Source organism: Puma concolor, chromosome C2, assembly GCF_028749965.1.
Source record: "Puma concolor isolate L17-30 chromosome C2, mPumCon1.1.hap2, whole genome shotgun sequence".
In the NCBI taxonomy this organism is placed as follows: Eukaryota; Metazoa; Chordata; class Mammalia; order Carnivora; family Felidae; genus Puma; species Puma concolor.
In genome coordinates this window covers 137,194,903-137,216,618 of record NC_141675.1, presented here as the reverse complement: position 1 = coordinate 137,216,618, position 21,716 = coordinate 137,194,903, and the positions used below count along the sequence as shown (strand labels likewise).

At 36.0% G+C, this 21,716-nt stretch overlaps 1 protein-coding gene across 2 annotated transcripts in view; it reads right to left on the bottom strand.

Moving 5' to 3' along the window:
• Positions 1-21,716, bottom strand: part of NCAM2 (neural cell adhesion molecule 2) — a 526,095-nt gene that overhangs the window by 489,319 nt on the left and 15,060 nt on the right. The window lies entirely within an intron of this gene.

The window sequence follows — 21,716 nt, the reverse complement described above, 5'->3', positions numbered from 1 at the left end:
TTGATTAGCAAATTTCAGCAAAGCATGTTGTAAGTTCCATGACTTATGTTTCTGTACAGTTTTTATCTTTTCAAAGACTGACATGCATATTTTACCTTTAAATTAAAACAATGACAGCATCTCCTAAAAAGACAAATTATTAACATTGTATATAACAGGTTTCTTCATAAATACTTTTTTCCTTTAAAACAAAAGCTACTTACTAGGTGCCAGAAATGTGCCATCCAATTTATCTATATATCTCATTTAATTCTCAGAATAACACCACGGGATAAATATTATAATCATTCTTATTTTACAGAATATTGAATTACTCATCCTAGATTCCACCCTGTGTCACTAGAATTCTGTATTAGTTATACTGAATTCAGAGCCCTAGTTTTTAACCTAGGAACTATATTTCCTACATAAATCCAATTACTGTGTTTGCAATATTGTCATGGACTTTAATATAGCCATTTATAGAGGAATAATCAGTTCCTTTAAATTGGACTGTGGCTTCACATACAAATGTTCCCCTGGATATAATTCATATTTGTAAATTAGTTACCACTTCACATGTTTTAAAATGTTGAAGTAGTTAAACAAGGAAGCAAGTAGACTGGGGTCGTTCTAAAGTCTTTGGTAGCCTCCTAAAGAAACCAAAACCAAAGCCAGAGTCAATGATCTTAAATCCCAGAAAAATTTAAACATGAGAACACACAGTCACAAACAGCCAACTAGGCTTTCCCAAATAAGGGAACTGCTCAAAACTGTAGCCAGGCAAACAATGTCCTTGATTTGTTTCCACATCTTGTCTACAAAAACCTCTCCCTTAGCTCCAGTGAGCCAAATCCTCCTAAACCACTTTGAGTTTGGTGCTGCCCCATTTGAATCAACGTATGCTCTGACTTTTAAAAGTATCAGTGTGCTTCAATTTATCTTTTAACAAAAGGAATGCCAGGGCACCTGGGTGGCTCAGTCCGTTAAGCATCCACCTCGTGATTTCAGCTCAGTTCATGATCTCACGGTTCATGGGAGTGAGCCCTGTGTTGAGCTCTGCACAGACAGCACAGCCATGTACATGCTCACTCGCTCTCTCGCTCACTCTCTCTCCCTCAAAGTAAGTAAATAAACTTCTCAAAAATAAAAAGAATGTCTGCCATTTCCTGGTATAACGATTAAGAAACATAAATGGTAGATACATTATGGTGATAGTACATGTTAAAATAAAATTGAATACCGTTATTGATATTTGGATTTCAGGCATTTTATTTTGTTTCTCTTGCCTTTTTATAAAGCTTTCAAAGACAGAAAATGTAGTAATGTGTTCTCTAAGAAAATTAAGTTTGTTGTTATTTAAACCTATTGATCAAGCACAGCTCTTGCAGAAAATAAGATCTATATAAAGCTTGCATTCCATTTACCGAGCCAACTCAATTCCTCATTATTTAGAACCTAGTTCATTTCAGGTGCCTCACATCAACCTGTATAACAGCTGCTATGGGAAATGAGGGGTCTGAAGGGAATAATTCACACTTCATTTTTAGTTGGCCACATTCCTCATTTACAGATAAAAAATTCAAACTCAAAGAATTTAAGATACATGAAAAAACAAATCCCTGATATTTTTGCACATTAACACTTACTTCTCAATTTAGAAAGATAAATCTTACCTCCGTGTGTTAATTCCTAGAAATATAAAATGCTCACCCCACAAAGCAAGTAGAGATTTATGCCTATTTACCTCACAGAGTAATCAGATTGAACAATAACCAGACACTTTCCAAGTTTTAGATTCTTAATCTGTTTAAACAGCATAATCCTGGTCTTTGTATACATGTTACTGTTTATGAAATAAAATGTAACCATCTTAAAAAGTGTTCTACTATGCTTAAAATTAATGAAGGTTGACACATTTAACCTATTACAAATAAATTCTTCTGTCCATATTTCTCCATATTAACCACCAGATAGGCTTCTATTAAATGCTGAGCTCATATTCAAGTTTAAAAACTTTGCCTACTAATCAGTCTAATGACTAACCACAAAGTCAACAACATCCAAACAATCACTACCTTCCCTCTTCCCGCTCAACTATTTGAAGGTACAGAGACACACACAAATGTACACATACACACACACACACAAACACACACACAAAGCTATTTATTGTACTTTGAAGTCTTTCCCAGAATCCAAGTCAAATTTGCATATGCATAGTTTGTGGTATCTGCTTTGTGAAAAACTTAAAAAGTTCACATCTTCAGAGCAACTTTCCCTACTTCAAAGACTACACAGTAAAATGTTCTCATCTAGGTTCAGGTACTATTTTGTAATATAATCTATTGGAATAAGGAAGATGAAAAACATTTAGGATAATTGTTTTCCTAAAGACCACTCACCTAACTCTACTGTCAGTACTCCTGAAATGTCTCTTCTGAAAAACACTCTCAAGGAATTAAAATTGAGTGGTGCATTAATCATTTGTCTGAAATTGGGGCGCCGGGTGGCTCAGCCAGGTAAACATCCAATGCTTGATTTTGCCTCAAGTCATTTCAACAGTTCATGAGATCAAGCCCTGCATCAGGCTCTGTGCTGACAATGAGGAGGCCACTTGGGATTCTCTCTCTACTCCTCTCTCTGCCCCTCTCTGTTGCTTTCTCTGTCTCTCTCTCTCTCCCTCTCTCTAACATAAATAAGCATTTAAAGAAAGCCCATCTATTTACATAATTGGTGAGTGACAGCATCTTTTTACATCACACCACAGCTTCACCAAGTGACTTTTTATTGTTATCAAATTTTCCAAAAGCCTCACTTTATTCTTGGCTATGATAATTTTGTAATATTCTCATACAGAAGGAATGTTGCTTTGTATTCATTGATTCTATGTTACTATTATGGCCCTTTGTAAATATGAGACTATCAGAAAACCCTTTCTCAATTGATACTTTGCTTTCTTTTTTAATCTCGATAAATTATATTTATTTTTGTGACATACTTATTATAGAATATTGCATTATTTCTATATAGAGGCTTCCACTGGCTTATTGCAAAACAAAGCAATTTTTTTGTAGGTAACAATGCATTGAGAGAGACAGAGACAGAAAATGAATGAATTGGATGCTAGAACAGGACAAGTCGGTTGTATAATTTGAAGTAAGCAAATTAAATACTTTCTATAGGCCAGAACGTAGTAAGTCCCCAATAATGAAAATGCATCAGTATCTTCTACAGGAAAATGAAGACTCATAAGATATCCTGTATAGTTCTCCTTCAACCCTTTCTAAGATTCTACAACTCCATAAAACTGCACTTGGCTGGCAGCTGTTAGCTTGGTAAAGGGAGTAAATAACGTTGTGGCATGACAAGAATTAAAATGGAGGACTCTGGAGAGAATTACGATGTGCTTGCTGAGGTTGCCCTTAACAGTAATAACTGGCAATGTGTAGCCTCCTTACCGGTGTGAAATATCTGTAGCCTCTCATCACAGACTCCCCTCTCTGGGAAGCTGTCAGAATAAAAAACACTCCTAACTGTTTTGAAATATAATAACTCTAGTTAATATGCTTCCCTGATCTGACAAGCGCTGATTTATGATGTTAACTGAGGATTAGATATCAACAAGCAATCCTAACATTTAGTGCTGCACTTGAGAGAGAATACCGCGAGTGACCCTCTGGCAACTTCCGTGATTTGCATACGTCCAAGGCAGAAAGTTATGGGGTTGCTGGGAAAATATTCTCATTTTAATTTTTAATGTTTCACACATCAAAAACCGAAATGATTATTAAAATATTAATTTAACATATGCATAAATTTCACTATAGGCCTGAAGTTACATTATTTTTCTACACGATTTGCTGTTCCCTCTGAAAAAGATATCCCTCACTAATCCACTACTGTCAAAAAACAAATTTATATTAATGTGCCCATTATATCTACTTTTTTAAATAAAGGAAACATCAGAAACTGTAAAAGAACAAGTGTGGGAAACATTTCTTTATGGAGATTAATGGAATAAACAAACTTCATAGTTATAGGTCTTACTTTCTCTGACCAAGAAATATATCTGTTGGTAGTGTGGTTGGAAAGGTGAGTAGTGTGGTTAACATTCTAAGATGATAAATACTGAAAGAACGTCTTCCAAAAGAAGAAAGAGGTTCTGCCTTGTCAGAGTGCTGCCTGTGCGGAGCCATCCTAATCGAAACCTACTGAGCATGAAGACTGCTTACACATTCAGTCCACAGTCAAAACGAGATTAAATAAATCAGTAAATTTCAGAGGTGACAGAAGATCAGGATTTGGGTTCCCTTGGCAAAGACCAATTTATAATGTGTATTTCTTTCAGAGACTAAGAGCATTTAAAACAGCAAATTAATATATGGAATTCCTTTTACATACAAAAAAAGCTCCAACAATTTCTGTAGATCTGTATGCATTCTTTTTGGGGGGAAGTGACTCAACGATCCTTAGCATGCCTATTGATCTGCTTCTTAATCTCTGTATTCGCAATAAAAATCAATCTTGTGAGCCAAATTTAGATTTGGATCATGCCGATTGGTAATTTAACAGTAGCAACAGGAAAAATCTTAAGGCAATTGTGAAGAGAAACAACTCAAAGTAAACTACAAATTAAGGCTAAAAAACAAGAGAGACCATCTTCAGTATGTTTTCCTCCCATTTTTCATAATCTCATGAGCAGATTAAGTAGACTAATTAATAAGATATCCCAAGACAAAAGACACTATCTGCATTAATATGTCATTAAAATGGGCATTCTGCTTTTCAAGTAGAGAAGTTCTGTTATCATAAGATCAAAATTATCATAAAATTGAATCATTCTACTCTATAGTTTCCAATTTTAATCAAGTAAACACACCAACTTAAAGTATGTGGTATATAAAGTAACTGTATGTCAAAATGAATCAGTCCATTCAAACCAAATTATTATTCTCCACCTACCCCACTTTTAGGTTACAATTTCTAACTGACAAAATCTGATCTCCATAATGTTCTTTTACACTTTCATTTATGGTAGTCATGAAGACTTACCAATTAACTTTAGGCTGCAAATTAGCCAATTAGTGCTTATCTGTAGTATCTTATTGGACATGTAGACTAAAATACAGCCTGTAGGGGCGCCTGGGTGGCGCAGTCGGTTAAGCGTCCGACTTCAGCCAGGTCACGATCTCGCGGTCCGTGGGTTCGAGCCCCGCGTCAGGCTCTGGGCTGATGGCTCAGAGCCTGGAGCCTGTTTCCGATTCTGTGTCTCCCTCTCTCTCTGCCCCTCCCCCGTTCATGCTCTGTCTCTCTCTGTCCCAAAAATAAATAAACGTTGAAAAAAAAAAAAAATTTAAAAAAAAAAAAAATAAAATACAGCCTGTAAATACAACAAATGCCTTGAATTTCTTACTATTTAAGAAATACATGGAACAGGGGTTCCTGGTTGCTCAGTTCGTGGAAAGTATGACTTTTTTTTTTTTAACATTTATTCAACTTTGAAAGATAGAGAGATAGAGCATGAACACGGGAGGGTCAGAGAGAGAGGGAGACACAGAATCTGAAGCGGCTCCAGACTCTGAGCTGTCAGCACAGAGCCTGATGCGGGGCTCGAACTCACAGACTAAGAGATCAGGACCTAAGCTGAAATTGGATGCTTAACCAACTAAGCCACCCAGGCACCCCAGAAAGTGTGACTCTTGATCTCAGGGTTGTGAGTTTGAGCCCTACACTGGGAATGGAGCCTACCTAAAATAAAAAAATTTAAAAATTTAAAAAAATTTAAAAAAACATGTGGAGCATAAACAACTTGAAGTGAATAATCAATTAGAAGTCATTCAATTTCACTATCTCATTTTGAAGAGTTTCAACATCATCCATAAAATCATTTGTCTTCTTGGAAACCCTTAAATGGCTCAGTAGCTTTTAGGAAAATATGAACACACAAAGTAACAGGAAAGCATGAACTACCACTGAAAATTATATTCTATAATCAACATCACTCCATATTTAAGAAAGACAAACATTTTTTTCCGACACCATGGTCTAAGCTATGATCACTTAACACTTTATCATCCCATGTAAAAAAAAAAAAGAAAAATGTACTGTTAGGAATTAAAGTTACTACCAGAGACAAAACAGAACAGAATTTTACCAAGGTGTGTGGATAAATTTCTAAATGTATTTTATGAAAATGAGATTCAGGTCACAAAACAGTACTGATGAGTTTGTTCCTAGCTACCAATAACCATTAATTTACCTCAAATAAGTTAATAATTGTGTCTTTGACTATTCTATTGTTTGAGTAAATTAGTACTTGACTACTTCAGTGAAATAACATTCTGTTATAGTTTCATAATACACTGTAATTATATTCCTTCAAAAAAACAGTAAGAGATAAGCCATATTTTAGAACTAAGGCAAAATGCAGAATATTGATGTGAAATACTGAGTATTTAGATTATTTTGATTTGCTATAGTCAACACATATTTTTCTTTTCAAATTGAGGTAATATAGACATTAGAATTATTTGCTGATGGTGTTTCTGGCAATTACAATAACATTTTCCGGTGTTAATAGGTAGCCACCCTAGAATTCACAGACTAACACCAGTGGTTTTCTGGAAGAAGGGATCATAGAGACTTATTAGCTTGTGTGACAAGCAGATAACAGAAAACTTTAACTTTAAAACAGCCATTTTACATATTATGCTTAAGTAAACAAATTATAATTTATTTTCCTTACTAAACAATAAATAAAAATATTTTAACTTCTGTAGTTTCATTTCTATTTCCATAATCACTGGTGGCTATAATATGTTGCCACTGGGTGGAAATCACTTCCTAAAGAAAATTATCTATGGACTAATTTGGAATGAAACCAATTTTTTAAATAAATTAGTTTAAAAGGATCAAAAACAGGAGCGTCTGGGTAGCTCGGTCAGTTAAGTATCTGACTCTTGATTTCAGCTCAGGTCATGATCTCACAGGTTCATGAGATTAAGCCCCGCATCAGGCTCTGTACGGACAGCACGGATCCTGCTTGGGATTCTCTCTCTCTCCCTCTGCCCCTCTCCTGTTCATGCTCTCTCTCTTCCTCTCTCTCTCTCTAAAAATAAATAAATAAACTGAAAAACAGTTAGATGAAAAACAGCTAGATATTTTCCTAAATTAGACTGTTTACTATTACACTGATATCACATCAAAGAGAATAACAATCTTTGCTAAGTTTAAAAATATCTAATCAATATTGAAATTTAGCAAACCACATTTACCTTAATGTGGTTCCACTATAAAGCAAGCTCTATATTAAGATCTCTGAAGATTACAAAAATTAAAAATCTCCTAAGACCATACAAAGACTATATGACAACCTTCAACATGTACATTTACAAATAAAGATAACAAAATTGTGTACGTGTGTGTGTGTGAGAGAGGTGAGAGAGAGAGAGAGAGAGAGAGAGAGAGAGAGAAAGAGAGGAAGAGAGAGAGAGAGAGATGGAGGGAGAGGGGCGAATATATTTAATAAATGTTAATACATATTGAGGCAAAGGTGATCAGTTAACTTGGCAAAGGCTTATTTCAGAACATTAAATATGGTTCAGGTTTACTTGCTAACTCCATTGACCATCACTTCCTGCTTGCATAGTAAAGGCCTACTTCAAGAGTTTCATAAGATGCAGAGATTTTGTCTACCAAGATCAAGACGATCTAGATCACAACAGAAGACTAATTCTTGCCAATTACCATATTATACAAATGAACCTATTCTGTTATAGTTTCATAATGCACTGTAATTATACATATGCAATATACATATATATATAATATTATATTATATATAATTAACCTATTCAGGCTCATTTGTATAACATAGTATGTAAAATCAGAAAAAAGTGTAGTAAAACCAGAAGGCCAAGCACTCACTAAGTTCTGTCTTAGAATTTGGGAAGTGGTTGGAGTGGGAGTCCAGTGAATAAAGTAGCAGGTAAGGCTCTATTACCAATAAGCTCGTGTGAGTCTGGGGAATTTACTAAAACTTCACCATGTCTCAGGATGGCATTTTGTTTATTAGGATTAATACCCTGTCTAGTCTTTAAAAATCATTACAGCAAGTTAAAAAACAACTCAATATAAAATGGCAACAACAAAATTAAAAATGGCATAAAAAATAAACAGTAAAACTAATGGTACATGCTAGTTGCCATGCCTCAAGAGAGGTAATGTATTTGTAAAGTGGTTTTAAAAGCACCAGTTCTAATATCTCTAAGATTAATGTTTAATCAAATGGAAAGACAGCCTGGAAATTTTTTTGTAAAGAATCAAGTGCTATGCAGTTAAAATATTTCTTAACGTAGGTGTTTTTTAATTCCACAGAAAATGAAACATCGAAAATGAAACACTCTCTATTCACTTTAGTCCTTGCCATTATCTTTGTAGATTAAATATTAATACATTTAGGTAAACGTATTAATATTAATATTTATCAATTAAAATTACTGTGATGAGTTTCTTGTCATACAATTTGTACAACTTTTGAAGTCCATTGTACCTTTATATTTTTGCATTATGTAACTTTCAAACATTAGCTGCTGACTTTAAATGTGTTAACATCTCTCTGACCAATTAATACTGAATCATCTCTTCTGAGTTCTTCACAGAGAGAACTAATATGTTCTTCAATTTATCTCCTTTAACATCATGCATTGTAAAGTATACTTGTGGTCAGAAAAAAAATAACCCTCGAAAATGTCCTCATCCTAATCCCCAGAACCTGTGAATGATGCCTTACATGGCAAAAGAGAATTTGCAGAAATGATTAAAAATCTTGAAATGGGAGATTATCCTGATTTATCTATATGGATTCATTATCATGGCAAGGGCCCTTATAAAGAAAAAGGGAGGTGGGTGATTCAGATGAAGATGTAATAGAAGAAGGGGAAACAGAGAGGGAAGGACAGGGAGGGAGAAAAGGGAACATTCTACACTGCTGGCTTTGAAGATGGTGGAGGGGGCCATAAACGAAGGAACTGCAGATGTCCTTTAGGATCTAGGAAAAGAAAGGACACAGATTCTCAGAGCTTCAAGAAAGAACACAGTCCTGCTGACATCTTGATTTTAGCGCAGTGAGACTTCTGACCTCCAAAACAGTAAGACAAAAAATCTGTATTGCAGGGCACTTGGGTGGCTCATTTGGTTGAGCATCCAACTCTTGATTTTGGCTCAGGTCATGATCCCAAGGTTGTGGAATTGAGCCCCATGTTGGGCTCCATGCTAGCTGTGGAGGCTGCTTAAGAGTCTCTCTCTCTCTCTCTCTCTCTCTCTCTCTCTCTCTCTCTCTCTGCCCCTCTCTCCCACTCACATACATTCTCTCTCTCTCTCTCTCTCTGAAAACTAAAATAATAGTAATAAAATAAGTCTGTATTGTTTAAGCCACTAACTCTGTGGTAATCTGTTATAGCAGCAATAGGAAACTAACCTCTTAAAGTCAAAGGCATGCTCTTTGAAGTAAGTTACCTTGTCTTGACATTTAGAAAAGTCATTTAGAGTTTCTGAGTACTGTTTTCATCTTCTGAAAATGGTTCAGTAATAGTATTTACCTTGTAAGGTTAAGTTTAGGCTCAAGTGAGAGAATATATGTCTACTGTTTAGCACAGCGTCTGGGATAGTTAATGCTCAAAAAACATAATCATATTTTCACAGACCTTTTCTCAAATATTCAGTATCATTCCCTTCCCTCCATCATCATGAAGGTAGTAAGCAATGACCGTCGAAGTTGTAGCCAAAGGTACATAGAGCCAAGGCTGTGTACAATCAGGTGAACAAGAACTTTGAAAGCAGGCAGACAATCACAGTTTTTGAATTCCAGATTCTTCCTTATCAATTGGACAATCTTGGACATGTGATTTGCCTTTTCTGAGATTTAGTTTCTAAATTGGGAATTTATATAAAATGAACATTCCTCATAGATTTGTTACTAGGATTCATTCAAAGTATCTTACAGAACCTAGGATATAGTATTGTATTCACTTAATGTGAATTTTCTTACCTTCCATTCCTACCTAGCACGAATGATGACAAAAGTAAAACAGATTCATAAAAATGAAAATATGGAACCCCAGAGAAATTAAGTCAATGATGGATATGAACCCAGGAATTTTGCTTTCAACCCAAGCATTGTCTTTTCATTAAATCACATTTGGCTAGAATATTAACCAATCATCCACAGAATTAAAGCAAATCAGGTAACACTGTCCTTGAATGTTGCTGACTTTCACCTCCAGCTAAAAAGCAGGGAGTTCTAGAAACTAAAATACCATGAATAAATATGTAATCCAACTTTTAACAGATAATCTTTATTAAATTCCTTCAGTTTTATATGAAATCTGTTGAACATTTAGATTAAAAGCATAGGACAATTTAAAAAGCAAACGTGATGCCGAGGAAACTTTTGGTCTATGAAGAAAATTATTTGTTTTCTAATTCTGAAAGCTAACACTCTTGTTAAATATACATTAAACACAAATCCACTGTCCTGAGTTCTCCTGCCCCTACATTTGTTTCAAGCTGACAACCTCAAAAGTTAATCGCAGACATAGACTTGGCAGGCATCCCAGCACAGAAAAAAGGATGTATGGATTAAAACTACTTTGCATTCTAGTCACAAAGAGTACACTAGCAACATGACAACTAAGAATTTTACATCAGAAAGAATCTATTGTTCTCTGATTGCTTGCGATTAAGTCAAAATATACCTTGACCACCATCACAGATTTCCTCTGGGAATATAACAATTAAAGTTTGAAGCAATGTAGGAAGTCAAAATAGAAGGGAAAAGAAAATTGCAAATGTTTGTATAAAAGCATAACTTCATTATTGAGTTTTTAATATCAAAGCGCATTGATTTGTATTCATGGGTTACGACCACAACCTTTCTACAGGAGCCACACTTCGCTCATCTCCCTGTACTTCTTTCTTTTTTTTTAATTTTTTTTAATGTTTATTTATTTTTGAGAGAGAGAAAGACACAGAGTGCAAGCAGGGGAGAAGTGGGGGGGGCGGGGACAGAAAATCTGAAGCAGGCTCCAACCGGTCAGCACAGAGCCCAATGTGGGGCTCGAACCCATGAACTGCGAGATCATGACCTGAGCGGGAGCTCAACTGACTGAACCACTCAGGCGCCCTCCTGTACTTCTAAGTCCACACTTCAAGCAAGACAGCCAAAGAAGCGCTATCTTTTCATTCAAATGAACACTCTTTTTCTCCTATACTGAATTTGAACACTAAAAGTAATTTTAAACATTCTTACTTACAAAAAAACGTGGATTACATATCTCCGATGGTAGATTAGTTTTAAAAATTTTGCTCTAACATTAAATATCTTCCACATGTGTGTGCATACACACACACACACACACACACACACACACACACACACACGCTGCAGGAGCATGTTTTGTTTCCCTATGCTGCAGGAGAATATTAAGTACAATCAGGTACATTCATATAAGTCACTGATTTTTATTTAACAGTATTAGTATACTACAGATATGTCCTACCATATATGTATTGCCAAAGACAGATTATTTGGGCATTTCATGTACACATTTAGTATGTCTGTCTTGTATAAGTCTGCATATTGTATGGCACTGTCTCATTTTAATTCAGTTAAAGTAGTCTATGCTGCAGTTTTCTGTCCCTGATTACATGCAGGCTGCACACCAAAGTTTTCTGGCAATAACGATGAGATGCTGGGAAGATTAAGTACAGTGACAACAACAAAGTGACCTCAAATATGACTCGAAATCATTTACACTGAAGGTCTGTTTGGGAAATGTGAATCACTCTACTTGGTTTTCACTCAAAAGAGCCGGCCAGGCCTCATTAAAGAACCTAATAAGTAAATAGTTTCACACAACATAAATTTTTGAATTGGATTATGAGTTTAACATTATTTGTTCAATAACAAGATGACTGGAATTGGGAGACTCACATCACTTCCAAAGAATCAAAACAACAAATTTGGTACCTATGAAAAATGTCAAAATTATAAAGCAATCAATGAGCCAATGAGCGTAAGAGACATCTTAGCAAGAACCTTGGTCACTCTAGAAACTTAAGAAATAAATGCAGTTCAGTGAAAAGGGCACTGTAAAGAATTGTGTATTTATATTCAGAAACCACTTTGGTCTATTAAAATCATTAAAATAACAAGGGAAGTAACGTACATAGCACGGGATATGCTCCTGAGTAATTAAAAGGAAGTGTGGAGGGCTCAAATAATGTGTCTGTTTTTCGACATATTTGTAATGTGACACATCTGTAACGTGAACTCACCATATGTGTTAGACTAGGAAAAGTATTTTTATTCATAGTTCTTCCCTTGATATAAAGCAAGTTTGAAATAAAAGTATATTCTCATTTCCACAATTGAAGAAATAATTCTAAAACTGAAAGCAGACTAGTCAAATGATATGATGAAATTATGTTTCAATATTATTTCCATGTTCAAAAATTGTTCCCCATATTTGAGAGTTTGGTTATAATTACAATAATTCATTGGAACAGCCTGCCTAATTGTTTTCTCTATTGAAAACTTAAAGCTCCCTGAGGGAAAAGACAAAAGTTTTATTCATCTCTACAAACCTAATTTATATCATAGTGCTTATCAAAATAACAGAAAAAATCAAACAGCTGATTCTCCAAAAATACCTTAAAATAAGTAAATCCTTAAGGAACTCAGACTATCTAGCAAATCAGGAAAAGGAATGGAAAATATATAGTAATTCCCCAGACTGCCAATGGTCAATTAAAAAAAAATCAGAACTTCAAAAAAATAAGAAAGAATGAATGTTTGTGTCCCTCCTCTCCCTACCCCCACAGCCCTGCCTCAAATTTAAATGTTGAAATCCTAACCCCCAACGTGATGATATTCGAAGGTGAGACCCTTGGGATGTGATTAGATCATGAGGGTGGAGCCCTCATTAAGGGGATTAGTGTCCTAAGCAAAGAGGCTGAAGTGAGCTTCCTAACCCATTCTAGCAATGAGGACACAGCAGGAAGATAGCTTCCTGAACTAGGAAGCAGGCTCTCACCAGACACTCAATCTGCTGCTGCCCTGATCTTGGATTTCCCAAGATTTCAAGAGAACTTTCCATTCTGAGCATTTAATCTCAAACTTCAAAATGTGTTTACACCTTCTCCAACCTTCTCCCTTTCTCAGAACCACCTAGTTATCTCCAGGTAACTATTCTTCTATTTGCCTTTAACACAATGTTAGAAAGTGGCCAGTCAGCCTGAACTTGCTCTACCTTCAAGCATCACCTCTTAACCTCTCTTAACCTCTTAACCTTGAACTTACTCAAGTAAGTTCTTAACCTTGAACTTACTCAACTCTATCTTCATGTAATTTGCCCAAAGGCATTTTCAATTTGTTCAATACTCTTTGGCCAAGACTTCACATATACTTGTGGGTATACTTCACAAACCCACTCCCTCTGGACCTACTCTCTCACTCTGATGCACAGCAGCTCAGACCTCCAGTATACCCAGTTCACTGACTCCACCCTACCAACACGGCATTCTCTGCCCTGGAAGTATGGCAGTACTTCTATTCTTTTTTTCTCTTTTTTTAAGTATATTTATTTATGGGGGGGGGGGGGGGGAGAGAGAGAGAGAGAGAGAGAGAGAGAGGGGGAGAGAGAGAATCCCAAACAGGCTCCACACTGGCAGCACAGAGCACAATGCAGGGGCTTGAACACAGGAACCATGAGATCATGACCTGAGCTAAAACCAAGAGTCAGATATTTAATCCACAGAGCCGCCCAGGCACCCCTCTATTATTTTTCTTTTAAATATCCCCTCTTTGGGGCACCTGGGTAGCTCAGTCGGTTGAGCATCCGACTTTGGCTCAGGTCATCATCTCATAGCTCATGAGTTCGAGCCCCACGTCAGGCTCTGTGCTGACAGCTCGGAGCCTGGAGCCTGCTTCAGATTCTATGCCTCCCTCTCTCTCTGCCCCAACCCACTCGCATTCTGTCTCTGTCTCCCTCAAAAATAAACATTAAAAAAACTTTTGTAATATCCCCTCTTTGGGGAAAATAAACATTTATATCACAGAATAAACTCCTGGAAAATAAAATATACTAGTTGATTCCAAGTAAAATAAACATGTTTACTTCAGATGCAACAAAGGCTCTTATCTTAATAAGAGTGATTTCAGTATTTAAAAAGCTAGGAATTTGGGGCGCCTGGGTGGCTCAGTCGGTTAAGCGGCCGACTTCGGCTCAGGTCATGATCTCGCGGTCCGTGAGTTCGAGCCCCGCGTCGGGCTCTGTGCTGACAGCTCGGAGCCTGGAGCCTATTTCAGATTCTGTGTCTCCCTCTCTCTCTGACCCTCCCCCGTTCATGCTCTATCTTTCTCTGTCTCAAAAATAAATAAACGTTAAAAAAAAAAAAAATTTTAAAAAGCTAGGAATTTAACTCCTCCAAATAATCACAAAACATTAAAGAAACAATGGAATACTCAGTATCCTGGAAATGTCTTCTCTGATATAGAGGTATTGCCACTCCTGGAGAAAGGAAACATATTACAACACTTCTACTCTTCAATTTGTAAATCCTTTCCCTTTGGAATAAAGCACTATAATGGATATTTGGATAAAATATTGGAAACAATCTAGTACATTTAAAATAATTTTTAAAGCACATGAAATTTTGGCCAAACACGATTCTTCCCCTAACACGAACCATTTAAAAATTTTCTACCCAAGTTGAAAGCCAATTTAGATTAAGCCGTGCTACTTGCTAGCTGTCAATAATTGAACAAGTCACTTATCCCTTTAAGGGATTTTTTTTTCTTTTCATCCGTAAAATCAGATTTTTGATGGAAATAATTTTGTAACCCCTTCACATATAAATGAATATTTCACATTTCTCAGTTTTTTCTAGGAATTCTTGGAAAACACAAAACCTAACCATCTTCTTTGCTCCAGGGAGAAGTGCACAAGCAAAAGCAAGGTGACTGACCCCAGCAATAATGGTACCATACAGAACTGGTGATATCTTATGGGTGGCAGGATAAAACTGGTTGATGTTACAGTTCTTTCTGAGTCAGAGCTTCATTTCCCTGTGTTGTTTCAATCAAATTCTCAGCACTTGGTGGACACCCATATAATCAAAACGCATGCACAGGTTGATATCACATTTTGTCACTTATACAGAAATATCACATATTCTTTGTATTATTGCTTTGGGAATAAGTGTATTATTACTGATGCTAGATGTCAAATCCCTTGAGAAAGTGATCCAGGGTTTATATATCTTTTTATTACCCACAGACTTCAATGGCTGCAAAGATTTGACATATAGGAATGAGAAAGCGATATACAAGCCAATCTAAAAAATGCATTTGTGAATTTTTCTTTTCATTATTCATCACTCTAAATTGTGTTTTAACACCTTGCTTTAATGTAAAAAGTCTAGTATCACTGGACTATCTAAAAATATAAACTAAGTAATAAACACTAAACAGTGTTTATCTCTTTGATTTACATTGTATATGGAAATGATATAGATTAATACAATCTGCTCCAACCAAGCCTCTTTCCAAGGACGGCTATATGAAATGGTACCATTAAAAAAATATCTGGATCTTTCTTAAAACTAGTATGGAAGTCACCATCTATTAAACTGTTTAAAATTATCTGACCTCAGAAGTCACACATTAAATCAATTTTAATCTTCCGTCTGGATAACAGAATAGTACATTTTGATCATTTAATAATAAAAATTATATATCCTAGTTTCCCTTTTTCACCTTTACCCAGAAAACTCTGAATTAAATGTAACTTTAAATGCACTAACATGGCTAGTGTAATTTTTTTAACATAGCTATTTATGTTATTATCTTTCTTGTCCCTCATGTTTTGTTTAGGTTTTAGGAGTACTGTATGTATATATCTTTCACAGTGTGACCATAGATAAATTTTCACATATGCAGGCTATAAATCTTAACACATTTTAAAGTAAATTAAATATTCAGTAATATTTTATTTTAAACCATAAACATTTTTAGGATGGCTAATTTCTCCTACTTTAACTTTTTGTGTGCTTCTGTTATTGCTGTTTTGCTTATTTAATTACTGTAAGATATATATTCATATACAAATCAGGTCTGACTTTCTGACCTTTTTCCCATTAAAAATAAACTGAAAAAAGATTATAAGAATTTTAACATTTGTTTCATCACAGTGAAACATTAAAAATAATCAGCCAAAGATTACTCAGAAATTAGCAATACTCTATAATATTACATGGACACAAACGGACTATTTAGAAGATGATGATGCTTAAAATATTTTGTAATAATTTCAAAATATATATGTTATAGAGTACTCCTTGGACACATTTAGTTCTCAGAATGAATTAACTTTGGTGTAACTATTAACTAATATAATAGTTTTAGTAATAAAATAATTCAAATATTTATTTGGATGGTGCCATTTGAAAAGTCACTCCAGATTTTTTATAGCTGAAATAAATTTTTGCTATAGAAGATGAGTCAGAAAAACATTGAACAAATTTAGGTAGGTAGGGAATGCACATAAGTAACTAAAGCATATGCAGGAAGATAAACTTCTAGGTTTCTATTATACTTGCTATCTTCTCTAAAAATTTATAAGATAGATCACTGAGAAGGAAAAGTGTAAATATTTCTTATTAAGTTGCTAACCCAAGCTACTGAATTAATACAAATAAAAGAGGCAAAACATAGGAGTTTAATATTTAAGCATATATTTTCAGATAACTTTTTTTTAATTAATTTATTTATTTTGAGAGAGAGAGAGAGAGAGAGACCACAAGCTGGGGAGGGGCAGAGAGAGCGAGAGACAGAATCCCAAGCAGGTTCCATGCCATCGGCACGGAGCCCGACGTGGAGTTTGAACTCATGAACTGTGAGATCACAACCTGAGCGGACCTTAAGAATCAGACACTTAACCAACTGCGCCACCCAAGTGCCCCTATTTTTAGAGAACTTCGAGGCAACTTTATTTAATTTATATTTCCACCCAAACTGTTTTAATCAAAGTATGTGTTTACCTTTTTTTAATGTTATTTATTTTGAGAGAGAGCGTGAGTGGGGAAGGGGCAGAGAGAGAGGAGAGAGAGAGAGAAATCCCAGGCAGGCTCCTCACTGTCAGCACAGAGCCCAATATGGGGTTCAACCTCACGAAACCGCGAGATCATGACCTGAGCTGAGATCAAGAGTCTGGATGCTTAACTGACTGAGCCACCCAGGTGCCCTTGTGTTTATCTTTTTTTAAAAAAATATTCTTTTGAAAGAATAAGTATTCTGTAACATTTATCAGTAAAATATGCTAACTTATAACAGCCCTCACAGCCAGATACTTATCTATTTTGTTTAACACAAATTCCTTTTGTCACAGTTTTAAATTCTACTTTTATTGTAAATATAAACGCAGCATAAGGGCATCACTCATTTATTTTTTTCAACAGCATTGACTATAAGCATCCACTATGTGCATCACAGTAACATAAACTTTTGTCTGTAAGCTTAGAATCTGATTTAGAAGACAAGTCTACTGGTTTATAAGAGAGAAACATAGTTTGGAATGACTAAGAAAGGTTTCAAAAACGAATCAGGGTTTGAGCTTCATTTTATATGATAAATTGAGGTAAACAGAATTGAAAACTGCTGTCTCGGTCTAAAAAGCTACCTCTAGAAAATTATTCTGAAATTTCTAGTGGGGGATCAAATCAATTCTACTTTTTGTAAACATAATAATCACAATACACTCACTGTCCCCTCTTCTGTATTTCCATTTCTTTCTTATATGTCTACACACTGAGTCTTTATCATCTTGCCACTATCTGAACCTGCTGCCTGTGACTTCCCACTCAGTGTGCTGAGCCATCCATCCCTTGACAGGGAGTGAAGAGTGGAGAACCAAGATGTCACTATCAGCTTTGATTCTCAAATAGCACTTTTAAGTAGACCATGGCACAATGGATAGCTTTGAATGCTAGGATTTTAGAGTCAAAATCCAGACACTTGAAAGAAAAGAATATTTTCATAACAAGTGTCCCTTTACATATCAATAACTAATGACTCAGAGCAAAGAGGTTATAAAAAATGATGCCCTGAAAAGGAAGAGTGGACCTGCTGTAAGGACAGCTTGCCATTCCCTAAAAAAGAGAAGAACTACAAGTAGTTGTTGGGAAAGATGAAAACAGGTGACTGTCAAGTGTCTCTGAGACAGTTACCTTTTCCTTCCTAGTGTTGTACTTCTCGATGGGACCCAGGAGGCAACTGGCTAGTTTGCCCTGTCATCACTACCACCATAATATCTACTACAATCACCACTCAGAGATTTGAGAGCTGAATGGGTTTTTTTCTTTGTTCTCCATCTGCAAGCATGCAAAGATCACCAGAATGACTGGCTACAACAGGGAACAAAGATTGGGAAGATCAGTTGGCCCCAGAGGGTCCAAATTGTGCTCCTCCCTCCAAGCCTTCACTGACTCTACTGTGATGTACAGGGGGTGTGGGGTGTGGAAGATCACTAACACTTAAACCAGAAAACCCAGTAGCCTAGGAAAACACCAGCAGGTAGGTCATGAGAGAGGAACTGCTAAGTCTCTGAGCATAATCAGAGTCAGTGGGAGCTCAGGTGGAGCTTTATTCAATAGTTTGGGAACCACTGATCATGCTGTAGAAACAGACTATATGAAGTGTCAGTGTTGGGGAGGCCATCGAGAGGACATGACTGCCAGCTAGCTAAACCACAAACTGGACCCGGGCAACTGGAGGCTCCTCACTCCCTCCCCAGTCCTTGGAATATACACTCTGCTCACTGTTCCCACAATGGGAGCCACTGTCTAATATATAGCCTTGAGAACAATGTGTTGGTGAGACCATATGGATAGTAGAAGTGATTGCACCCAGTTAAGGCCTTTATATAAACTTTTAAGATTGTGGCAGGTAGGTGCAGAGATCTACTGTCTATGGCCACTCAAGACAATCCTCGTCTGGAAATTTAGTAAACCCAACGCACACCAATCTACCTCTTTCTTCAGTCTCTTCTTGCCCCCCATGTTATGTGGGCCAGATTGCAAACCAACAGCCAGTAGTACAGATACTGCCTACCTTCCAGGCAGAACCAAGAGCCACACTTGAGTTAGGGATGGATAAGAGGAGAGAAACAAACAAGAACAATAAGCTTCCACCTAAACCCAGAGACAAGTCTGAGTAGGGTTATGGGAAGAAGAGGAAGCCCTTGAGAGGGAGACACAACTTGGCAGTAGACTTAGACAGTTCTGAGTTGCTCACATAATAAATAGTGTAATTATCCTTAAATCCTCATTCTGCATCAGTTTTGAAGCCCTGCACCATGACAGCAACAGCTAACAAAGAGAAGCAGAGACCCCAGATATCATTAAGATCTCAAATGCCAAACCTACCAGCCGCCATGTACCCTCAGCAGTGTATGGGAAAACTAAACAGAATGTAATCAATGATGCAGTGACAACACAGCTTTCTAAAACTAATAATTACCTCAAAACATATTCTGACATCTTACCAGAACATTGTTTGCCATAGAGTCAAACTCTCTTCAGAAACCTTCCAAGGAAGGTGGGTTAATAAATTATCAAAAAAAAAAAACAAAAACATGCAATTATACCTTGACTTCATAATAATATTAATGATGATATAGCTAATATTAATTGAACACTTACTATGTAAGCAGTGTTATTACTATCCCCATTGTACAGCTGAGAATGTTAAAGAATAAAGAAGTGAATCACTTGTTTGCGAGCTCTCATTAAGTGAGCAGGATGTGAATTCAAATCTGTCAGAGTTCAGGCTTTGTGCTCTTCACCATCATACAGCCTCTGACATGAAAAAAAAAAAAAAAAATATATATATATATATATATATATGGGGCTCAAAGCATTTGCATAGCCACAAATCAAAACAAAAATTTTTGCAAGTAACATTAACAAAAATTTTGCTTTGACGCTAGAGGAAACGTAAAGATATTTAGATAGTCAGCTCTAAGTAGAGATCTGGTCTTCACGGGGTATGGAACAGAGCTGGAAATAAAACACAGATGTTGAGTTATTTCTTGAAGACATCATTTGGGCCACAGGATCCAAATTTATTCGCAGGAAACCACTACCAGCTTGTGCTTGGGAAAGGGTTTTGCCCCAGCACTAAGCAGGCATTGGCCTCAGTGCCTGGAACTGCCATGTGCTGGCACAAATTCATTTAGTACCCAACCACTCAGGCAGAACGCTTCAACAAACAGCCACGCGATGTGAATTCTGAACACTTCAGAAACAATTTTGACTGGTGTCACCAAACCGCACGAACTAAAACAGTATCAAAGAAATCTTTTAAAATGGGACCATTCAACATCATTTATAGGAAAAGGAAAGCCGCTCTCAAAATACTTTTTAGCTCCATAAAACCATAAACCAGTCTATGATAAAGTTAATAGAAACTATTTAATTTGAACACTATTACCTGGCTGCAAATAAGTAAATTCAGTTGTACTGAATACCTGCAAATACAGAAATGCTTTATATGAAAAACATTAGCAACATATCTCACAAAAGCTCTTTACATAAATGAATTTGTTCTCTGTCATCAGAAATAGAAGATTATCTACTTAGTAATCCTCAAAAGGGACATGGTAATCAAACACATATACAAAAGAATTTGTATCTACAATTTTATGATCCAATCCTTATTGTGATATTACAAATATGTTGAACAATTTGTTCAGCGGCTTTGAAACAAATGTCATAACTCAGTTGTACAGCACAATGTAAAAGAGAGCATAACACTGCTAGAAACTCAGCAGCCTTCATGTCTTCAGTTACAAATTGGGGAAAATGAAAATGAAGAATTCAAGCATGTGCATGCATTTCAATCACAGTCCCTGAGCTGGAACCAAAGCACCCATGCTCCAAATGCTGATTTTATCTATATTCATGGAATGTGTTTTGATGGAAAACATCATAAATTATGAATGTTTGTGTGCTGGGAGTTTGTTTTAAAAAAATAAGGTGGGAGAACTGTTTAGCTGTTCATTTTGTGTAACAGAGAGACAACAGATATTGTTTTGTAGTCTTGAGAAATTAAACACTAGCTAATTAGTCTTGAGTTACACAAAGTGTGAATAATAAGTCCAATGTTTTATCATGGAGTACATTTTCTTCTTAGAGGCAAAAAACAGCAAAGAACAAATCATTAAAATATTCATGAATTTCAGCCCTAATGAAAACAATGAGACAAATAGAGCAAGCATTTTGACACAGCATAGAGTGATGGAATGATTTTCCAAAGTGTGTGTGTGTGTGTGTGTGTGTGTGTGTGTGTGTGAGACCTATATTATATATATATATAGGTTTTATATATACATATATATATGCACACACACATACATATTCCTCCACACAAAAATTTATATATTTATATATATATATATATATATATATATATATATAATTTTACATCTGGCCATTCAGGAAAAAAAAAAAGCAGTGGTGATGAGAGTACCTGGCATAGGGAAGAAAAGAAGCAGAAAAAAAGCTATCCAAGAAAAAGTAATTACAGATCAGGGACACAGTTTTATACCTTAAGCATCTCAATCTCTATCCTGCATAGTCTCGGGAAAAAACCATCTAGAGGCCAGGAACTGGTGTGG